Raw genomic sequence first — 25,079 nt, 5'->3', positions numbered from 1 at the left:
ACACTTGTCCATTTACATCAGGGGTTCTCAACCGGGGTCCACATGGACCCTATGGGTCCATGAAATATTTCTGGGGGTCCACAGGCAAAACATAACAAAATTATCATAATTATTATAGTTGTTGTAGAATACTTTATTTGCATTAAATCAGTTTTCATTTAAAAATAAAGCTTAATTATATAATATTTCTTTGATTATTAAAACCTCAAAATTTATATGAGCGAAAAATAGAAGATTGTCTTATGACCAATAGTTATGAAGGGGTCCACCAAGATGAAAAGAACGGAAAAGGGGTCCATGAGTAAAAAAAGGTTGAGAACCACTGATTTACATGAAAGAAAAGTTGTATGTAATACAATTAGAATATGTGACTGCTACAGTAGAATTTATCAGACATTATTTCATTCCTAAACATATTTTCAACGCTAAAAAAAAACGTATTTCTACTTTGTCTGTACTTTGATTATGAATAGTCGTAAGTTAACTCACTTTTATGATTTTCGATCACATATGTTTTTGTTTAGAAATGCTATCTGGTAAATTTGTGAACGGGTAATTGTTTTGATTTTTGCATAATTCTTTTTGATTTTAAATAAATTCAATTTTTTTGTAATATTTTTGTTTTACAAGAATAATTAAAAAATATTTTACTTTTCTAGTGTATATGATTCTAACCGTGAAAAAATATCAACATTTTTGTTTCTCTTGAAAAATCTGATCTTCTCGAGAAATGTATACACTAATTTTAGTCAAAACTGGTTTCCTATAAAAATGAACTTCAACAATTTAGATGAGAAATTTATTTTGAAAAAAAACAAAACAAAACAAAAAAAACAAAACAAAACAAAACAAAACAAAACGAAACATTGAATGGCAATTCATATTCAATATCTACAATACATCTATAAAAAAATAATAAAACCAATTCTTTTGCTGACCGTGTAGAGTTGTGGGGGAAGCTTATTGGAGATCTCCATTTTGTTGTAGGATTTCTGTTTCTTGTGTTGACTGCAACAAATTTAAGAAAAACTTGGAGACAAATTCAACTAGATTAATGACAAGATTTTCAATGAACTGACATCATAAGGGTTTACTCAATTCGAAAAAGCGAAGTGTTGTCCTATAACAGTCATAAACATTAACATTTATTTCATCTGGTGGAGAGCAGCCCTGCCAGGTGGTTTGGTCACATAAGTGACAATTATACTTCTGGGCATGTTAATTTCTGCTTTGAAGAACTACTTCTAGGCACACACACACAAAAAAATCCCCTCCCTTGCCTCTATCCACTGAATAGTTGGAAGACATAGAGCTCAACAAATGTTTTTTCTTAATTCTTTAATTTAATTTTTTCTTAATTCCTGTTTTTCACTGTTTAAACTTTCGGTAACCTACACCCAGCACTCAAATAAATACAACATTTTTATTTATATACAGTCTTTGTCTTCCTTTTGCTTAAGGACTGTTTTGTTAATATTACAGAAGTTAGTCCATGTGAAGATAACCCCCTATAGTCTTTCCGTTTGAATTAAAAAAAAAAGATTATATTCTAATTTATGAGAATAACCATTGACTTTAAAACACACTTTCCATCTATTAATTCACCTTGACAAAACTTCACGCCCACCTCTCATACAATGGAACCTTGTACCGCTACCACAATGAACATAATACTAAACTTAAAAGATTAAAAATGTAAGACATTTTCCAAACTTAATACAAAACGTGGTGGATGAACACCTTACACCGTGTCATAAACAATGTGCTTTTTAATAGCAAAATAATACAGTGAAAACCAAACAAAGTATAATAAAACAATAATTTCACAGTGCTAATAAATTAGATTAAAATTTGATAATACAGTAAAACTCCTTTAATTTGAACTTCCTCTAAAGTTGGACTTCCTCTCATTTGGACTTCTTCTAAACCTGGACTTTCTCTTAACTTGAACTGTCTCGTCATGGAAATTGTATTAGCATATTTGATGCGGAGTTGCAGTAAAACTGTTTACATGGTTTAGTCAGATATTGCGCAGAAATGTTAATATTGGTATTATGTAATTAATGTAGATTAGCTATTCATAATTAATTTACACTAACTGTAAATTTTTTTTCAGATTGCTATATTTAAAATAGTGTAAAACAACCCATCACAATGGCTTGCAACTCTAAAAGAAAACAAGTGACACTGACATTACTCGAAAAACGTCAAATTAAAGAAAAAATTAGATGCTGGAGTTATAGCGTTATATTGAGAGATTATAAGATTGGAAGAAGTACGCTGTTTTACATCAAAGAGAAAAAGGAGGAAATATTGAAGGCTGCTCCTTTCTCTTCAAATAAAAGACATGTCAAAAGAAGGACTCTTTGCAGACCAAAGCAAGTTGAATTCGATCGAATATTGCATGAGTGCTTTGTAGCAAAACGGAATTAAGGTGTAGCACTATCTGGGCCCATGTTAATTGCTAAAGCAAAATCTCTTAAGGAAGAGTTGAATATCACAGAAGATATGAAATTCAGTGAAGGCTAGCTTAGGAGCTTTAAGAGTAGACATGGTATAAGACAATTAAAAATGTCAGGCGAACAACGGTCTACTGATACGCACACAGTATCAAATTATTGTGACAAATTCAACACGATAATTGCCGATTATTGTTTAACACCAGAGGATGTTTACAACGCTGATGAAAGTGGCGTAAATTGGAAGTGCTTACCTACAAAAACATTAGCCGGATCCGAAGAGCAGAAAATAAAAGGATTCAAATTGAATAAAGAAAGACTAACAGTGATGGTATGCGCTAATGCTTCTGGAACTCATAAACATAAGCTTGTCATCGGCAAATCAAAGTGTCTCCGAGCATTGAAAGGAGTTTCGCCTTTGCCAGTATCCCATTATTCTTCACGAAATGGATGGATGAATCAACAGTTGTTTAAAAAATGTTTTTTGCAAGAATTTGTGCCAGTTGTCCAGAGGCATTTTCTTGAATTAGGCAAACCTGATTCAAAGTGCTTGCTTCTGTTGGACAATTGTAGAGCACATCCTCCTGAGTCAGAACTAGTGTCATCTTACGGGAATATTTTTGTGTGCTACTTACCATCTAATGTGACTTCTCGCATCCAATCCATGGATCAAGGGGTTATTTGGAACTTGAAATGTTTCTACAGAAATGATTTCATGATGAATATGATAAATAGTACCGTGAGTATAAGCGATTTTCAGCGCCAGTTTACTATCAAAGATGCCATATATTCTCTCACAAGTGCATGGAATCAAGTTCGAGCAACCACATTAATGGGGTAAATTATGCCCAGCGCCAAAGGCTTCTGAATTGAAAGAATCAGAGAATACATCTGGTCTAGAAAAAATTCTTGAAACCAAACGGTTACCGACCAACCACACTGTTCTTAAATCACTTAATGCAAATGTGTTGAAATGTGGGTGCAACAAGATGAGGAAACTACTGATCAATATCCTGAAGGCAGTAACGGTGATGAAAATAGCGACAGCTCACATTCTCTTGATCCTAATGTAAATATCCAAGAACACTCTGATGAAGCAATATCATGGAATGATGCAGAAAAGTCTATGGAGACGGTTATAAAATTTCTAGAAAAAAGTTCTTACTTTAATGACAGCTATGTTTTGCAAGCAATGTCACTCTGAAGAGATATAATCATAAAGAAGCTACAGAGCCAAGAAATTGTAGATTTTCGTGATCGCTTATGTAATACAATGGCAGCGTCCGAGAGCTCAATTGATGAAAATAGAAACTGCAATGAGACTCATTCAATGAATAAATAAAAAAACTTTATTTTACATAAATGTATGATTTCTGTAGATGTAGAGGTAATAAATACCTAACAATTAAGAGTAGATTTAATTTATTTTCAATGTTTTTGTTCTTGGTAATAATATTTAACAATTCTTGCAATATATCGTAAACTCAAATACTTGAAGTATCATATAGCAATGAATTTCATTTACTATTTCTTAATTCTTAGAAAATTAAAGTTAACTGCAGCACATTTTTTTATCACGAAACTTGAACAGCATCCTCTAATTTGAACGAAGCGGATGTTCAAACTATAGGAGTTATACTGTGTATTGTTTACAATAGAAAATACAAAATGGCCGGCCTTTCTTAATTTTGTTAAAGCACTTACTGATGTACTATGTTTTTTGTTTCTAAATATATTTTTTGCAATATTACAAATTTTGGAATACTGAAATTTGTACGGAATATAAAAATGTTTTCAGTGTTCCAAAATTAGTAATATTGTTTTCCTAAAAAAAAAAAAAAATGGCATTTAAAAAAAGACCACAAAGGCCGATCCTTTTGTATCTTCTATGAAAGTGTAAATAAAACAGAACAACTGTTATATATTATGGCCCTACGTTGGTAAACAGGAAAATTAGATCAACAAGCGTAAATTTTGAGAGAGTGTCATTTGAATACATTTTTAGTACAGGTGAAATGAGCGAAATGTATGTAGGAAACAGATTCGCGAAATTCTGGTATCAGCAGAAGCTCGTACACAATCTGATCACAACTTTCAGTCTAACAAAAGACCATATGATGAATTGTCGTCTTTAGATAGTTGCATAGTTCTTATAACTGCCAGTAAATACTTGTAGCAACATATACTCGCAAACATAAATATGTAGAATAGAAAGACAACATTTAATAACTGTATTGATTGTCTTCGTTAGTAGGTTCGTATGAAAATAAGTTAGTATTGGGAAGAATATGTTTAGTTTTGTAACATCATATCAGTCAACTTCCTTTCTGACTTGTCCAATGAGGCTAGCTCTCAGGCCAGTTGACCACTTGACTGAGTTTATAACAGGTTAAACCACGACCACTGAGATATAGAAGGCCTGTTAACTGAAAAATGTCTGCTGCAATGTAGGTAAGATTTGTCAAACTATCACTGTCATGCGAGCATTTTAAAAAATAAAATAAAAGGAACCCAATTCAATTAATATGAAACTGAACTTTATTCAATATAAAATATAAATATTATGTAAAATTACATAATTTTAAAGCAATATACAATCTAATAATGATAAAACTGAAGTATTAATTTAGGGAACAAACAATTAAAGAAACATATTAAACACAAACATTTCTTGGCCTTCAGAATAAGATCACAGTGTAGTATCTGTTTTGATGCTACAGTTCACGTTTTCTGTCCTCGGTCGGTGGAGGATAAATCTTTCATGACTGAGATTATTTTTGTTCCTATCCAGAGTGCCCCTTATTGGGAAGCTGGATTTTCCACACAAGATTATATGTTGAAATATTTAAATAACTATTACTTTAAATACAGAAATTATATTTAAAGTTTTGGTTTCTGTTCTTCTACTTGTATGTTCATTTTTTCCCATGTTTTTCATCAAAATGTATAGTGCATTTTCATCAGTTACATGGTTAGGAATCCTAAACTCCTCTATAATCTTCATTTTCATTTTCAGTGCAGAATACATGAATACGAAAATGAAGTTTACATAACTACTAAAAGACAATCATACTATAATGTGAACATTAGTTAAAGACTAAGAAAATATAGTAAACATCTACAATATTGTATTACAAAATAATGTTAGAAATACATTCAATATATGTGAGCCAATGTCACGGTAACATATATTGAGTGAGTTTCTAACAGTATTTTGTATAGTTTTTTAGTTTGAACTTATTTTCCCAAACTTAACGCATTCAACAGCGAGCTCGCCGCCATTTGTCTTTTTCAAATGTATCGATAAACACTATGATTTTCGAACCGAATAAACATTTTACATTAAATAAAAACACTAAAAATTTATCCAGTTTGTTAGAAAAGTAACTTATCTTGCCTTTAATAACATTTATTTGTTATATATTTGTTTTTTGACAACTTTTTCGAATCTATGTGTATAGTAAAACGACCCCCCTTTTTTTCATTAAATTGTTAGATGAAAGTACATAATAGTTAGAAGCCCCCTGTTAAAAATAGCTTTCTAAATAATATTTCAGCACGGTGCAAACAACATCTATTTATAAGATAAAACAAGAAAATATTTATTTAATATACTCTTTATTTTTAGTTCATATCGAAACTAATTAAAACTGATTAGTTAATGAATTTTTAATTAATTTGTGGTGTTCGTATATCTCGGGAGAGAATAAAAAGTTTCCTATTTAATTTCTCGTTTCAGTCATGTAAATTATTTACAGTTAAAATGTTTACAGTTTAAATTATTTACAGTTAAAATGTTTCAGTCATATAAATTATTTACAATTAAAAACCAAAACTTGGAATTTTTAAATATATTTCAAAACAATAAATTACGCCCGGTGCTAAAATATTGAAAATTCATCGATCATAAAAAAAGAAGTTTATTGTTGTGAAAAATGCGAATTGTTGTGAAGTTTATTGTTGTGAAAAATGCGAACTTTAAAATATTTGGAAATACTCAGTGAAAAGTTTTATTTATTATTAAAAGAACGGACTGAAAAATATTATATAAAAATTGTTTGTTTGCAGTAAAAAAAAAAAAAAAAAAAATGAAATAATCGACTTTCTCCGATAGAAATAAAAATTAAAAAACGAGTCCACTTACTATATTTTATTAGATTAAAATTATCCCAATATGCAATTATAATAATTATTATTCAAATGAAGAATTGTTCTTTCTATTTAGGAGAACATACATGGACGTTCGGTAACACTAGCCCTATTTTTTATGCCTGTTAGCGTGATCACGTGGTTGAACACCGGAAACTTTCTATACCTACAAGTTGATCAAGAAATGATGTCACGCTGTCATGTTCACTGGCCTACTCTCTCGGTAGCCGTGGTTAAACCCACTGCTATTCTCTCTCTTTCTTCCTAGCTCTCGCTTGACTACACATTTTGCTGTTGGGGTGCAACTTCGCCCTGGCCGTTGGCTCTGAGTTAACAAGAAGACAAATTTCCAGGTTCTCACTTGACTACACACTCTGCTATTGGGCACAACTTTACCTGGACTGTTGGCCTTGTGTTGACTAGAATACAAACAAGCCAACATGGCTACCTCTGCACACGAACTTCAATGCAGTACAAACATGAACTCTCTTTCTTTCACAGGACTCTTTTGTCCTTGTCCATACGCCCCGATTAACTTCACTAACTTCAACATGCATCCATGAACTCTCTCTTTCAACAGGTCAGTCTAATCATTCATCAACGTCTCTACACGTCTCTATTTCAATACATTTACCATTAGTTCTTTTGTCTATACACTGCCCGTCACAACAAAGTATGTAAGTACCTCCATTGGAAGATCTGTGGAGAGATGCAGCTTAACAGATCGACGAACATCTGGGAACATGAACCACCACTGATAACATCAAACAGAAAAGTGACCGAGTTCTATGACAAAGATTCTATGGCGGGCAGATACATAAAAGACAATGCCATCAAACTAGATATTGTAATATGGAACAAGTCCGAAAGAACTGCGCTCATTATCGATGTCACAGTCCCAAATGATTTTGGCCTTAACAGAGCTGAACGGGAAAAGATAAGAAAATATCAGGACCTAAAAAATGATCTGAAAACGACATGATCTCTGAAAGAAATAAACATTATACCGGTTGTGATAGGAGCAACTGGGTTAATAAAAAACAATCTTCATAAATTCTTAGAAGCAATCCCTGGAAAACCAAGCTATAACGAAATACAAATAGCAGTCATAAAGGGAACAGCAGCTATTCTAAAAAGAGCCCTCGAATATAAATTTAAATCATAACAGAATCAAGTGTTAGCTCCAGGAGGATTTAGCCCCCTTAATTTCTTAAAACTTGCCGAAGTAAAACGAATAAAAAAAGTGAACTCTTCCCAATACTAACTTATTTTCATACGAACCTACTAACGATGATAATCAATACAGTTATTAAGTGTTGTCCTTATATTCTACATATTTATGTTTGCCCGGCACATTCAAAAAGATGAAACCCCCGAACTCGATCTCTTTGCAAATATTGATGAAGCTATTCTGATCGATGTCTTAGGCATCTCCCCACTGTTGTTGTAAAATGCCTTCTCCAAGGTCAACCGGTCATAATTATACAAGCTGAGGGTATTATCAATTAAATCCGAATCTCATTTACCCTTTCATCTTGTTGTAGCTGATGACTAAGGAAATAAGGGTCACGAGGTTAAACAAGGTGGGTGTAGGTGCTTGGTGATGGAAGAGCTTGAATTATGTGTTTGAAACGATGTTTCTGGGAAACAAGGACATAACACACGTCGAGAACGTACAGACAAAAAGTAAATTCCATCAAGATACGCCGTTCGACAACGAACCATACTTAGATAAGAAATAATGTTGTCTATTGTAAAACATACCCGAAATAATTAATTGTAGTTATCACTATCTATCTATATATAATAAAATAGATATGATTATTCCTGGCTAGAAAAAACATAACTTTACAAACGAAGACGCCACATATAAATTCAATATGGTCAGACTTTTAGCCAATATCTGATGTAGGTTTTGCACACATTATCAGACGCTTTCATTCGTTATCATAAATTCGTATAATCATTCCTAGCAGAGTCACATTCCAAAACAAGTCATACTTATCAATGTTACCATAATATTTATTCACTAATTATTTTTTCCTCTCCATCTCCCCAACGACACTGGGGACTTTTCTAGATTTTTTTTTTTTTTTTTTTTTTTTTACATTAGTGGCGTCCGTGTTTACTTTTTATTTCAATACATTTAACATTTGTTCTTTCGTCTATAACACTTAAAACAAGTCATACATTTCGTTAGCTGCTTCATATGTTTATCAGATTAAAGGAATATCCAAATAAGGGAATTCGACAGTTAAAAATACCTATGACAAACTAAACAAAATGCCGTTTCGGATAATTTGAACCTAACAAGATGTCCATTTTTTAAACTAAACTAAACTTCACTTAAGATTTGTTTATATTTACAGTTAAAGAGAAAATTCCGGTTCAAATTTTGTACAAGTGACCCTTTTTGGAACATTAAAAGGAGAGAGGTGCTTCTACAGAACATGAACCTAACCTTCCAATGTTGCTTTCGAATAGTTTAACCAAACCAAACCAAAACTCTTATTCTCTCATGCTGGTATGATTAGCAAATATACTTATCAGGGAGGCTGTTTATGAAGCTCAGAAATAATATAAGTCCAAATTCCAACCGTTAAGGCACAGTCATATTGATGTGGCATTGCTCTGGCTTTACCTAACCTATACAATGTGCAATATATATGTTCAGAGATATGCCTAAATCCATAATGTTTGTCCGAAATAAGATTAGCATTTTTGAGGAGGCAGGCTATCAGTAGAGTGATTCAAAGATTTTAGGAAAAAGTAGAAGGAGACTCATGGTGCGATAATTTTGTAGGTCAGTCCTTTCACCAGAGTCAAGTTTTCAGTTATCAAGGAAGCAAGATTCTACAAGGCGTATGTTGACAATTCAAAATGACCTTCAATAGATTAAAAAAAATATATTATACAAATTTTTTTTAATTTGTTCTATACAATAAGTTGTTTCGAAAAAGTACAGAGCAGATGTTTTAGTAAATCTAAAAGTGAATAATGGGCTACGGTATGACATGAAACTGTGTCCAGTAGTACATACCGATTATTTATATCATCAGTTTAAAACATTTTAAAAACTTAAAATCATAAAGTCCTTTTATCTAACTAATTGTATTCAACATTAACAACCTCAAAAGGGAATTTACACCGATTAGAACTATAAATAGCGCTAGTAATTCCAACACCGGTGAGAGAGATGCGACTGCACTTCAACTGCTAGCCGAGTGCCCAGCAGATATACACGCGTTCTTATCTTTGTACATTATTGTTAATACCCTTGTTCCTTAACCGAACCTCGACTTGATTGTTCTTATTTTCACTGTTGTTCCACGACACAACAGTAAGGAAAGGAAAAAGTCCATATTTGAAAATGTTCATGTTCACTAGTGCTGAAGTTAGGCCGTATCTATGCATGTGTGTGTGTGTGTGTGTGTGTGTGTGTGTGTGTGTGTGTGTGTGTGTGTGTGTGTGTGTGTGTGTGTGTGATGCAGTATTTAGTTCATATGTGCTGGCGGTCGCCATGTTAGATTCTGAGTTTTCTTATCGAAGTCGAATTCAAGACTAGAAACCTGGAAGAAGAGGTTGTTATTACGCCCCAAGAGAAAAGTTTTTATATTAGTTCGAGCAACGTAATGAGTTGTTGAGAGTGTCGTGCTGGTAAGCAGTGTGTTGTCCCTTTTATAATCTCCCATCACGCACTGAACATGAAAGGTATCTCTTAGTTAAGCAAGCCACCAACAAATTAATCTGGAGAAATATTTTAGTTCTGTGATACATTCTCTTTTTTTTTCTTTTTTTTTTTAATATTTTGAATTATTTAACGTTTTGCACAATTTTAAATTCAATGAACATTATTTAATTTTTAAAAGAGCATCTCTTCTCACAAAGCAATCTATTTAGAGAGTTTCTCCTAACACAAATTGTAAGTATGTAAGTGGTTGCTACACATTTAAAAACTGAAAGTAACATGACATCTTAAGATGATTAGTATCTTAAGAATGACAATAGCCGCTTATTAATTGACGATCATCTCCAGTATTTATCTGTTCCACCACACACGGTGGGAGGGGGGGGGGTACGTGACACAGGGTCAATTTATCTTAAGAATCTAAACGACTTGACATACCTTGACATTACAATGATTTTTAAATATAATTAAATATGAAATGGGACAAAAGCCTCACTTATAGACCAACGATAGTGAAGGTGGTCAGCTGCTATTAAATGTTTATTTACCATCAACGGTCGCATTATTTTTTTGTTTATTTATTTTACTAATAAGGCTATTAAAAAGAAATTCAACAACAAGGATAAATTGACAGTTGAATAATAACGAATACTATGAGAGGCTTAATAATGTTCACATAGTACCAAGTCAAAACAACAGCTGACTCTGAAGTAACGATCCTTCCCTCTTGGTTGGAAATGTCTTTCGTGTAATGTGAGGACTAAATAACATGCCTGACTTCAACACTTGTGTACGTAAACATATTCTCACATCTGAACACTTTCCCTCCAAAATGTAGAATCAAAAACAAAGTATCATTCTAACATTTGAAACAACTTTATTGTGGAAGAAAACAAGAATGGAAGAGAAAGGTGTTAAATGAATATGCCAACGAATATGAACAAAGACAAAAGGTTAGAAACTTCATGTGGTGTTAAATAACATGTTCCCGTAGTAGAGAAGAGAGAATAGTTAATATAAGAAGGGTATGACGAATGTCTTGTTTTTAAGTGTTATACTGGCCTTCCTTGAACAGAGGAATTTACACCGATTAGAACTATAAATAGCGCTAGTAATTCCAACACCGATGAGAGAGATGCGACTGCACTTCAACTGCTAGCCAAGTGCCCAGCAGATATATACGCTTTCCTATCTTTGTACATTATTGTTAATACACTTGTTCCTTAACCGAACCTTGACTTGCTTGTTCTTATTTTCACTGTTGTTCCATGACACAACAGTAAGGAAAGGAAAAAGTCCATATTTGAAAATGTTCATGTTCACTAGTGCTGAAGTTAGGCCGCATCTATGCATGTATGCAGGTGTGTGTGTGTGTGCGCGTGTGTGATGCAGTATTTAGTTCATATGTGTTGGCGGTCGCCATGTTAGATTCTGAGTTTTCTTATCGAAGTCAAATTGTTATATGATAAGGGCTGTCCCCTTTTCATGTAAGTATAAAAATAGAGAGATTAGTTAAAATGAAAATAAAATGAGAGAAAGCAGAAATCGAACCCTTGACATAAGTTTTAAAGAACAATAGGTTTAAATGGAATGTCCAGTAAATTGTTAATTCGGATGAAATAAATAATAAATAAACTATTCAATTGTTAGAAAGAATGTGGATAATAGAATATTGGTTAAATAAATTAGATATGGAGGTTGAATTCTTTTGTGAAAACAACAAAAGAAAAATAGGTTATTGGGAAATCATAATATTGGAAACATGCAAGTCCACGCATGTTGAGGGGATGTGAATTTTAGTCATGTGGCCGGACATGCATGGATTTCTCAATATAGGAAGTGATAGTTAGTTAGGGTTAGTCAGTGAGAAACTCAGAGAGAGTCCGAACGTCTAGAAGCGAGACGATCACTTTTAAACTTAAAATGTGAAGCTTTGAATTTTTGATGATGGAAATCACGGCCGGTCGTGTGAAGAATAAACGCATCTATATTTTTGTAGAACGTCGTCTTATGTTTGTGATTCCTACAAAATTGTTATTATATGTCTGTGTTATAAAATGTCGTGACATAAACATCATCATGTCTATACAATGTCTGAACAGTGAACACTATCCCCTTCTTCTTCTTCTTCTTCTTCTTCCATAAACACAATTAAGGAATGAACATTTAATATATAAGAATAATAACATGAACAACCTCTCTTACAACAACATCTCTCTCTCTCTCTCTCTCTCTAAGACTCTCTCTTTTAATGAAACCTCTATATGTAACAGAATTCAAGACTAGAGGCCTGGAAGAAGAGGTTGCTATTACGCCCCAAGAGAAAAGTTTTTATATTAGTTCGAGCAACGTAATGAGTTGTTGAGAGTGTCGTGCCGGTAAACAGTGTGTTATCCTTTTTATAATCTCCCATCACGCACTGAACATGAAGGGTATCCCTTAGTTAAGCAAGTTAGACAAGAAGTTAAACTCTTGCACCAATCAGCACCGAGCTTAGAAATTAAGTACAGGTTCAATATCATTAACCATGAGCTATCTCTGCTGCTATTGTAAGCGTTTGTAATCACTGCTGCTACTACCTTCTCTATAATTTTAATAAGTCTGATAACATGTATCTTCCTTCCTATCTATTCCTGTTTCTTTCTCTCTCTCAAATTTATCTGCTTTCTTTTTCATCTTTATTTCTCTGTATATAAATTTAGGCGCCAAAACTATTGGATACGTTTGCATCCAATTTGAAATGAAGAATACTAGATGTGTCATAAATAATAACATTCTACTACTACTACTACTACTACTACTACTACTACTACTACTACTACTACTACTACTACTACTACTACTAATAATAATAATAATAATAATAATAATAATAATAATAATAAATAAAAGATTCCAGCAAATTTGGTAAAGCGCTTTTGACATAACAGAGGAGTTTCAAAATGATAATACTACTATGAAGGTAGATACGCCCCTTTCCCGTAACCATGAGCCAAACATGACTAAGAAACATAACCCAAATATATTTTCACCTCGTCACTAATTGAAAAGGGCAAAGAATTGTGATGGCATTGATTATGTTTTGAAACAACTTCGTTTCATGTTGAATTAACTCATTGGTGAGAGAGTATAACAGGCTAAAATTTAAACTCTTCAAAGTTCCAAAAGTGATAATTGTCGATTCCATACACAAGCAAATGGTGGACATTTAAAGTGTCTGTTTGATGGACAACTGTTATTTTTCCTTGTAGCATGCAAAGAAATCAGTTTTGCACGAGACACCAACCAAAGTAGTTGACCATTGCAATGAGCTGCAACTAATACCAAGAGCATAATGGGAAGTTAAGAAATAAATGGTATTTTTTGTAAGAAAAGATAAAAGCTTTTTATTCATCATTTCATTTCAGCGAACTCAGATAATCAATTCTCTAACTTTGTAGAGAATTAATGATTAATATAACAGATGCTAGTAAATGGTTTCCCACGCCCATCATCTAGAAAGGTATTTTACCATGGATCTAATCAGAACGTGAGACCATGATCCGGAAGAATGAGCCTCTTTTGGTCCTGCAATAGGACTAGAACCATACCAGATAGAGTCAGTATAGTGCATAAAATAAAAATCTTACAGGAACGGCAAATTGGACCAGAATAGTGCCACATTATTGTGATTACTACTTCTAATACTTGTTACAATTAATCTTTCGAACATTTTTATGATAATTATTTTTAATATTTTTATAATAATTATTTTTAATATTTTTATAATAATTATTTTTAATATTTTTATAATAATTATTTTTAATACTTTTTATAATAATTATTTCTAATACTTTTTATAATGATCATTTCTAATACTTTTTCTAATAATTATTTTTAATACTTTGTATAATGATTACTTCTAATAATTATTTTTAATATTTTAATAATAATTATTTTAAATATTTTTATAATAATTATTTTTAATACTTTTTATAATAATTATTTCTAATAGTTTTTCTAATAGGTATTTTTAATAATTTTATAATAATTATTTCTAATATTTTTATGATTATTTCTAATACTTTTCATAATAAATATTTTTAATACTTTTTATAATAATTATGTTTAATATTTTTATAATAATTCTTTCTAACACTTTTTGTAATAATTATTTCTAATACTTTTTATAATTATTATTTTAAATATTTTTTATAATTATTAATACTTCTACTTGTTATAATATTTTATTTTATTTTATTTTTTTACATTTTCACCCCAAACAAGGCAAATTGCCACTTTGGTGTAGGGGGCTACTATCATGGGCAACAACTACTGGGGTACTATGTAGGGATTTGGGCAGCAAGGTGTCGGTTCACGTTACACTTGAACTTCTGCATGTCAGTACTGTTGGGGAAGCAGGGACCTGGAATGGAATTCCAGAGTCTAGCGGTTCTGGGGAAGAAACTATTGGAGTAAAAAGATCTTTTACATCTAGGGATCTCTACAGTGTGGGGGTGGGATTTAGCAGCCTGTCGGGTTTGTCGAGGGTGCTCACGTCGTGGGGGCACAAGTGATTGCAGTTCGTCAGAGCATTCACCCCTAAAATACTTGTAGAAAAGGCAGAGGGATGCAACATTTCGTCGATGGGACAGAGGCTGAAGCTTAGATGCCAGTTCAGGGCCTATCAGGTTTGTGACTCTCTTTTGAAACTTGTCAAGGAGCAAGAGACTAGTAGCAGATGCACCAGCCCAGATGTGGCAGCAATACTCCATACATGGGCGAATGGTGGCCTTATAGAGGTACAGGATACTTTCGGGTGTTAGTAGTTTTCTAGCACGGTAGAGAGAGCCCACCTTTCTTGCAGCGGCCCTGGCAATGCCTTCAATGTAATTGTTCCAACTCATGTTTCCTGTGAACGTTAGGCCAAGCAGTTTGAAAGATGGACTCTCAGATAAAGAGTCGTTGGCCATTGCTATGGGTGGTAGATAGGGTTTCTTGTAATTATTGAATGAAACTAGTTTAGTCTTGGCAGCATTGAACGCGACCAACCACTTTTGTCCCCACTCCACTACAGATTGGAGGTCTTCCTCTAGTGTTTCTGCCATTTCTTTAGAAATGTGTTCATTCGTCTTCCTGTCGTGCCTGCCATAGAGTGTAGCGTCATCAGCATATATACCCATCTCAGAGGCAATGTTGTCGGGGAGGTCATTTATGAATATCAGGAACAATAGAGGTCCAAGGATAGAACCCTGGGGCACCCCCGCATTTATATCATATTGTTTAGATGTACGACCGTCGAGGAAAACCTGGATTTTTCTCTTATCTAAGAAGGATTTAATTATGTTAAGTATTCTACCAGTGATACCGTATGATCTGATTCTACTGTCAAAAGCCTTAGATATATCTAGAGCTACCGCTCTGCCCTCCCCCGCTTTGTCCAGTGAATGGTATATACGTTCAGAGATCACAGTTAGGATGTCTGCTGTGGAACGGGCTTGTCTAAATCCATATTGTTTGTCAGTCAGTAGTTTAGCATCTGTAAGATGATGGACTAGAGCATGGTTAATTATGGTCTCAAATATTTTGGCAAAAAGTGGGAGGAGGCTAATGGGGCGATAATTAGATGGGTCTGTCCTTTCGCCAGAATTCTTGAATACTGGTACAACAGAAGCAGTTTTCCAACAGCCCGGAAAGCAAGCTTCATTAAGGCATTTGTTGTAGAGTTTGGAGAGAACTGGAGCTACTTCGGCTGAGCACTTTTTTAATAGCACAGCTGGGATAAGATCGGGTCCACATGCTTTTGAGGTGTCAAGGTTTTTTATGATAGCATGCACCTGAGCAGGGGTGGTTTTCAGATCGTCTAGTGTGGCGTCTGTCCGCATAGGAAAGTCAGGTAGGGGGTGGTTGGAAGGGTCCAGTGTGGAGTTTGAGGCAAACCGACTGGCAAGCATGTTAGCCTTGTCGGTTGCTGAGGAGACAACCTCGTGATTGTTGGTTAGTGGGGGAATTGTTGATTGCCCATTATTTACTACACTGTTGTAGATTTTCCAGAAGTCTCGAGTTCCTAGTTTTTGTGCTTCGATGCGCTTTTTAGTGGTTTCTGTAAATTCTCTCTTAGCTGTCGCTATTTCTTTCTTAACGTTATTTCTAGCTTCTATATACTTCAGTCTGTTTGAACTGGACTGATGTCGGTTAAACCTATGGTATGCATGCTGCTTTTGAGCAATGGCAGTTGCACAAGTCGATGTAAACCATTGGGGAGAGTGGGGCTTACTATAAAATTTCCGTATGGGAACATGCGCTTCGATTGCAGTTTTGAACCAGTCAGTGGTCTCGTTTGCACATTGTTCAGCAGGGAGAGAGAAAATATTTTTCCATGGGGCATCTCTAATTAGTTCCCTGATGGCTTCCCAGTCAGCCTTATTATAATATCTCGTTGTTTTGAGCACTGGCTCTTCAGTTTTGGGTCTAGAGTTTAGGGCGATTTCAACCATTATCACTGCATGATCAGCGTTCCCGAGTGAGCTGTGGGCCTTCGTTATGCAGTCATCGGGAACTGTGGTCAAAAACAGATCTAGAAGTGATGCGTGTTGTTCTTCCTGGTCAGGGAAACGGGTTGGAAACGTAACAATTTGTGATAGGGAGTGAGATATAGCGAAGCTATGGGTTGTGCTGCCCGCTGCATCTGTGTGAGTAGAGAATCCAAGCCAGTTTTTGTCGTGGACATTAAAGTCACCAAATAGCTTATTAGTTTTTATATTTTTTATAATAATTATTTACAATAAATTTTACAATGATTATTTATAATACCTTTTATAATAATTATTTCTAATACTTTTTATAATATTTATTTATAATACTTTTTATAATAATTATTTCTAATACTTTTTATAATAATTATTTCTCATACTTTTTATAGTAATTATTTTTATTATTTATTATAATAATTATTTGTAATACTTTTTATAATAATTACATCTAATATTTTTTATAATAATTACATCTAATTCTTTTTATAATAATTATTTCTAATTCTTTTTATAATGATTATTTATACTACTTTTTCTAATAATTATTTCCTATATTTTTTATAATAATTATTTCTAAGACTTTTTATAATTTTATTTCTAATACTTTTTCTAACTTTTATTTTGTATATTTTTATAATAATTATTCCTAATACTTTTTATAATAATTATTTCTGAAACATTTTATAATAAATATTTTTAGTACTATTTATAATAATTTTTCATATTATATTTTATAATAATTATTTCTAATACTTTTTATAATAATTATTTCTAATACTTTTTATAATAATTCTGTTTAGTATTTTTATCATAATTATTTCTTATACTTGTTATAATAAACATTTCTTATATTTTTTATCCTGAAGACGAAAGCCATTCATTTTAATTGATGCCAAATGTGGATCAGAATGTTGATGATGCAAAGAGAGAAGCTTGGTTTTAGATGCATTAACCATACCACCCACTCCTTTCCCCATTGTACCACGTGCTCAAGATCAGAGGAGATAGAATCAGAGATAACTTGGTCGTTTACTGCCTTAGATGTGCTACCATAAATGGTAGTGTCATCACCATAAATGTCTACAAATGATGTAAGGATGTGATTTGGAAGATCATTAATGTAGATCAGGAAAAGAATTGGGCCCAGGATGGACCCCTGAGGGACACCGGTATTAATACTGTGAGCTTCTGATTTTTGCCCCTCAACTACTACTCTTATGAACCTATCAGAAAGAAATGATTTAATAACTGAGAAGACATTTCCAGCTATACCATAGCTAGAGATCTTGTGAAGTAAACCTTTATGCCATACCCTATCAAAGGCCTTACATATGTCAAGAGCAATTGCCCTAGAAAGGTTGCCTCCGTTGAGAGATTTGCTAATCTTATGGGATATAACTGTAAGCACATCTGCTGTAGATCTAGCAGAAGGGAAACCATATTGAGTGTCACTAAGAAGGTTACTTTTGTTGAGATGGTTGATTACTTCTCTATTTAACACAGATTCCAGCAACTTACTCATGACACACAGGAGACTTATTGGCCTGTACTGAGAGGGGGATGAGCGATCACCTGAATTCTTAAATACAGGGCATACTAATGAGATTTTCCAGGGTGATGGGAAGCTATTCTCCTTAAGACAATGTTTAAACAATTTTGTAAGTATAGGCGCAAGTTCTGGTTGGAGTTTTTTGAGTACTATAATTGGAATACCGTCAGGGCCAGTTGTTTTACTGGAATCAAGGTTTTTGATTAGCTTGGCAACATCATGTACAGATATATGTATATCACATAGCGTGTTTTTTGATACAGGAGGAAATATTGGGGGTTGGCGGCCTTGGTCGCAAAGGTTAGAATTAGCTGCAAAGTTCTTGGCTAAGAGTTTGGCTTTGTCTGATGCTGACGAGATTATCTTAGGTCCATTTTGGGTCTAAACACTTGTAGGTTACTTGGACATGAATCAAACATTTTAGTTTGATTTGAGCCCAAAACAATAAATGTTAAGGGGGCAAAATTGGGGTGAAAGTTAATAAAAAATTTACCTCTGCGGTTTCTACCAAATTACTCAGCCAATTTTTGGTCTAAACATTTAAGATTGTACATAAAGTGTTTTCAAACATAGGGCAAGGTTTTTAATCGTTTTTTTGGCCGATAATTTGGCTGCCAATTCAAAAGATTTGGCCTTTGTGGTCTCTAGCAAATTATCTAGCAAATTTTGTGTTTAAACATTTGAAATTTTACATAAAGGGTATTCAGGCATGCAACAAGCTTTTTAATCAGTTTTTGGGCAAAAATTTGGCTGCGAAGACATCAAAGTTGAAAGAGTTGACTTTTGCAGACTCTACCAAACTCTTCCGCCAACTTTGGGTCTGAATACTTGAAATTTTAGATGTAGGCTACCTGGACGTGAGTCAGAATTTTTAATATATATGCACATAAAGTTATGAATAGTATATAGGGTCCGAGCAAAGCCGGGCTGAACTGCTAGTACAATATAAAATTAAAAATCACAAACTTTGTTATCGAAATATACAGAAACAGTTTATGCTTATTTGTATATCAATATCAAATATTAGCTCATTTGGAAAACATATAATAAGATACACTTGTTTATGGCATTTTTTTTTTTTGACAAGTCCATTTACATTTGCAAATAAAAATTGTACAGAAAGTGTATGAACCAGCAAAGCCATGTCTGTATTGGACACAATGAAAGCAATATGGGAGTCAAATCATTCTACCCAGATAGAATGTGACTTTATTAAATCCAGTGTTCAAGCTGTTATTGCATGTATGGAAAATAACACCTGGACTTTTTATTGGAGAAGAAACTAAATAATGTGTACACCAGAATGCTAAGAGCTGCTTTTAACATCTTCTAAAGGCTCACAAGAGAGCAACTCTACGAACATCTTTATCAGATCTCAATCATGATCAAAAAGAGAAGAATCACATTTGCTGGGCACTGCAAGGAGGCTGAGAATAAATTGTCAACAATGTTCTTTTGCAGATTCCAAAGCAAGGATATAATTAAGCAAGGAGACTGCAAAGAACCCATGTCAAGCAATTATGAAGATTGACCTAGTGTGATGGAGAGAGAATGAAATGCTGTGACAGTCAGGAAGATCTGTGATAATGGCACAACATGATGATGATGATAATGATGATGATGATGATGATGAAGAAATAGTGACATTTGCATTTAAATATACAGAAACATCCTAAAATGCACTCAGATTCTAAGAGCTTATGATGATTCAAGCGCCAACCTTCTTAAATGGCTTCTTTTTTTTTTTTTTATATATATATATATATAAGGCACATTTTTCATTTACAATATAGTCTTATATAAATTTGTGTCCCAAAATAAAATATTTGACCTTGAATTAGGGCAGTTATTCATTTCGAAGGTGGTTATCTATCATACAAATTACTTATACTAAAGCTTAGTTAATCAACGTTTGGTTCTCTAAAGCTTATTTCCTATATATTTTAATCACACAAATACATGCTAAAGATTTTATTAGTTTTGGGATTGAGTTATCTTTAAAAGATAATTCCATTTTAAGCGATCTAATTAGTTGCAATTTGTAATTGACTATTTCCTAGTAAGTTTCTATCACTTTCTTCCTTTCTCATAGTATCTTGTTTGATCTCCACTCTTTATTTCACACAGTCTCTCTCTCTCTCTCTCTCTCTCTCTCTCTCTCTCTCTCAGCAACTGAAAGTAATAAAAAAGGAATTAATAAAAAGATTTAAACTTAATATGGTTTAATCTGCAACTTAGAGGAGAAGAGAGAGAGAGAGAGAGAGAGAGAAAGAGAGAGAGAGAGAGAGAGAGAGAGAGAGAGAGAGAGAGAGAGAGAGAGAGAGAGAGGATAACGATCAGAGAGTAACTTATTTTAGATCTTGTCTTTTTATATTTAACTGACTTTACTAACTAAATTTTTCCTGCTTTAAACAGACGAATTTGGGTGGGTGACCCAACAGGTCACATTTTTCTAGTATTAAATAAAGATATGTAAGAATATAGATAAAATCTATCATGCAACTATATCTAGTTTTAGATCAGATGCACCATTAAGCAGGGAGTATAATTAGCCTAATGGATACCGTTGAGGTTTATAGAATTGGTTCGACCAGGTTCAACTCCTGCCTAGTCTATTCTGGCCATTTACAAATCTATTGGGAAATGTACGAACCCTAAATCTCTCATCCCTCACCTCAAGCGACTAAAATAAATTATTTCGTGTTTTTGGCACGAAATCACCCAAAAGAGTTGAACTGGTGCAAAAGCAACAAATCAAATGAAACCTAACAAATCTTGCCAAATAAAAATTATAACAAAGCTCGAAAAGCCGGCTGTACTCTTCTGCTACTTTCGGATATGATTGTTTTAATTCATTCAAAGGATGTCTTAATAGCCCCTCCCCTCCCATATATTTAATGAATCTTTGTTTAAATCAAATGACAAATTCCAATTTAAAAGAAAACTTCAATTCATTATGAGATTCAAGCTGAACAAGAAAAGAAAGAAAAAATTGTGCAAAATTTGAAAAAAAAAGAAGAAAAGAGGTCATTATCCGACTTTTGTCCATTGTAAATACGCTGAAACCTCACTGATGTTCGTAACAACGGGTTTCTTCTTGTTCTTTCTGGCGAGTCGACCACGTAAGAAGAAAGAAGAAAAAAAATGAACAGAAAACAAAAACAAAACAAAGTGAAAAAAGCAAAAAATAAAAAACAAAAAATAAATAAATAAATAAAGACATTAGCTTTTCTTGTGACTCCATTGTCAGACAGACATTCAAATATTTTGCAAACTAAAGAAGGCGGTAATTTGTCCGAACGTCCGGCTATTATTTGCCTGTAATTAAAACCGCTAGTTTGTCATGTACACAAAAAGATTTGTAGTTTGTACGTACCCTACACGTAATTCAGACACTTCAAGTTACGGATGATTCAAATAACCTATAATCTCCTGCTGAATACTAGCTCAGTCTAATGATACTAAATCAGCAATGACAATGAGGGTATAGGCATAGACCATATCTTCTTTTGATATATAAAGTAAAGCGGGATTTTCTCTTATCTTTATTGGCCGGCATAAACAAAAGCTGCATAAGATGCATATTCTGGTCAAGTTTTTAAAATTTCCTATCGATGTTTTTCTTTGTATATTTTATCTGTCAGAGAGAGAGAGAGAGAGAGAGAGAGAGAGAGAGAGAGAGAGAGAGAGAGAGAGAGAGAGAGAGAGAGAGAGAGAGAGAGAGAAATGGAGGGAGAGAGAGAGACAGACAGACAGACAGACATACATACAGACAGACAGACAGACAAGATACCATAGTGTCTTACTGAAATCACTGGGTGCAAGTATTTCGTAGGATAATTAATTTTCACTTCTCCACTTGCTAACTCAACAGTTGCTCAAAGATGTAATAATAATTCCCATTTTCTTATAGAAATGCTAATTATTTGACTTTAAGAAAACACGGATTATTTATTAGTCGTGATTTATTAATTTATTAGCTTAATGAATACTAACTTTACACATCAAATACACGTATTCATTAAAACAATAAGAATTTATTTTGCTTGGGAATTTCATTATAGTTTCAAGTACTGAAACAATGGACACTATATCATCTCATATGATATTTTGATTGCAGAAATTCCCCTCTGGACCAAAGTACCATAGGTTTGCAACAACAGATGTAACATACAAATTTATTATGTCTACATTATCAGCCACTATCTTATGTAACTTTAGAACGACATTTTAGACACGTTTAGTCGTTATAATAAAATAGGATAGGAGCAATAGGAGCAACATCATCATAATCGTAACCATCTTTAGAGGAAGTAGTTCCTATTTTTCCCTCTAAATTACAAGTCCTCCTACCGCCCCCAATCAACACTCGGAAGAAATTTACACATTATACATATATTGAACTTGCACCCTTCGTAACGGGATCATAAACTCATAGACATAAGATAATCTTTCCCTTTCCCGATTTAAAAATAATAATGTCCCTCAAGACTAATTCCGCTCATTGTGATTGGCTGAACTCTGACCATTCCTATACTTCGGATTAACGGTATTCGCATGCTAAACGAACGCTAATGTACTATTCAAATAGTGCATGGCAATGATACCGACTTTTGCCCTCTGAGTAGATTGCTGCGTTCATTTTCTTACATTTTACGGTGTCAACAATATCTACATCAGATTGTATTTTCTCTCTGTCTCTCTCGCTTGCTTTTTACATTTATTATGTCGAAAAAAAAAAACATTTCACAGCAATGCCAAAGAAAAACAACAAGCATTTATTTCATTTTCTTTCACTCGCTCGCTTTGTACATTTCTTTTTGTAAAAAAATGTTTTATTGCGTCAACGTTATCTACGACAGTTTCTATTTCCTCACACCTTGCTCATTTTATACATTTCTTTTTAATTTAATATTAATTAATTTACTATATATTATACAGCGTCAACATTAATTACAATAGTTTTTATTTCCTCTCTCTCTCTCTTTCTCTCTCTCTCGCGTTCGCTTTTTACATTTCTTTTAAGCCGAAAAACCCAAAAAAATTCTTGGCGTCAACACCATCTACAAATAGTTTTTATTTCCACCACTATCTCTCTCTCAGAAAAATGATTTTATGGGGGGGGATATCTCGCCTTTTGTGGAACTAGTTCGAAACAACACAAGAAGGTGTTTATGCAGAGAGATACCGTGCTATTTGTTAAATAGAATTTTAAATTTTTTCAGAATATTTTCGTGAATTTTCAAAGAAGGTACCGTAATGAAGAGAATGAAGGAGAGTAGTGCGGCATTCCGTAAAAAGCGAAAAGCAAAAAATAATAAAAGCTGTTGAAATTAATGGAAAAGACTTCTATGGCCGAAATGGCCGAAACGAAAATCGAAAATCATGCTGAAACCGAAGATGAAGTTGATATTACTAACGTTGATACTGTTACCTCGGAAGTCGACATTAACAGTGCTGAGACATCAAAAACTGTCAATGATGATGATGCGCCTGAAGTTGAAGAATTGGAAAAGCAATCATGGCGTGAAAACATACACTTCAACCGATTTTACAGATGTTAGGTTATGGCCAGTTGAGATTAATCGTAAAATTCGCGCTATGCTTGTTCGGCAGTGATCTGCCGCTGTGCAGCACCTTGATCATGAATTCAAGGAAGTAGTCCGACCAGGAATAAAAACAAAAGGCGACGTTAGAAAGCTAATCAAAAAATGGTTCAGTCGGGAATCGTGCAATGATGAGAAAATTTTGAGAACATCGATGGTGTATTCTTCTTCCAGAGAAGCCTTATGTTGCTTCTGCTGCAGACTGTTTTCAACTGGGCTGTCGAGTTTTTCTGCTGATGTTGGTTTTACGAATTGGTGGAAATTAAACCTAAAAGTATATGAACATGAAGTTAGCACATCTTATGCTCTAGCGTTTCTCAACTGGAAGGATTTCAAAATACAACCGCTCATATACAAAACGCGGCTCTTTACAGACAGACTTTCTTTCTCCAAATTTATAACATGGCAAGGAAGAAGAAGAAGAAAAAAAGAAAGAAAACAACATACTGAGGATGGAGTATAGCTCCAAAATATATTTGTTATAAATTTCAAACAAATAAAATATTTGTTTATTTCCTAATATTACGTTGTGATTTGGTTTCAAGCACATTTGATGCATATTTTATTTTATTCAAATTAAATCAACGTTTCTATATTGAACTCACATACTTGACATTAATGTTTACATACTTATTATTCAAATTATTGAAAAGAAATTGTTAAATTAAATTAAAATTAAAAAAAAGGGAATTGTGTAAACATTAATCTGAAGGGAATTGTGTAAACATCAGTTCAATGAAAATAAATATTTTGAGGGCTTTTTGGAATTTTGAAGGTTTTAACAGGTTGTCATAAGCCAGCAGTAGGCGGGGGGCGGCAAAATAGGTATCCATATGCCTGCAGGGGGGGGAACATGTAAATATATGCCAGCGGGGTTGGGCAAAACAGGTTATCCTATGCCAGGGGGGCAAAACAGGTAATTACATGCCAGTGGCGGAGGGGGACAAATTTTACGACCGCCTTGGGTGGCAAAAACTGATGCCACACCACTATATGTATCATCTATTTTATGTGTGAATTTAGTATTTATGAAGTTAAGCGACTATACTTACAGTAATCCAGATTTATTGATTATAAAAGTATGAATTATAAAGTTCAAAATAAAATAAGTGTTTA

General features: G+C 33.5%; 1 protein-coding gene across 1 annotated transcript in view; it reads right to left on the bottom strand.

Annotated features, from left to right (window-relative positions):
- The window catches only part of LOC145291988 (uncharacterized), a 50,287-nt gene that overhangs the window by 2,324 nt on the left and 22,884 nt on the right, over nt 1-25,079 (bottom strand). The window lies entirely within an intron of this gene.

The sequence above is a fragment of the Euprymna scolopes genome, chromosome 13 (assembly GCF_053919585.1).
Source record: "Euprymna scolopes isolate OS-2025 chromosome 13, ASM5391958v1, whole genome shotgun sequence".
Classification (NCBI taxonomy): Eukaryota; Metazoa; Mollusca; class Cephalopoda; order Sepiida; family Sepiolidae; genus Euprymna; species Euprymna scolopes.
Note: the sequence above shows the minus strand (reverse complement) of the source record. Positions and strands in the feature narration are given on the sequence as shown.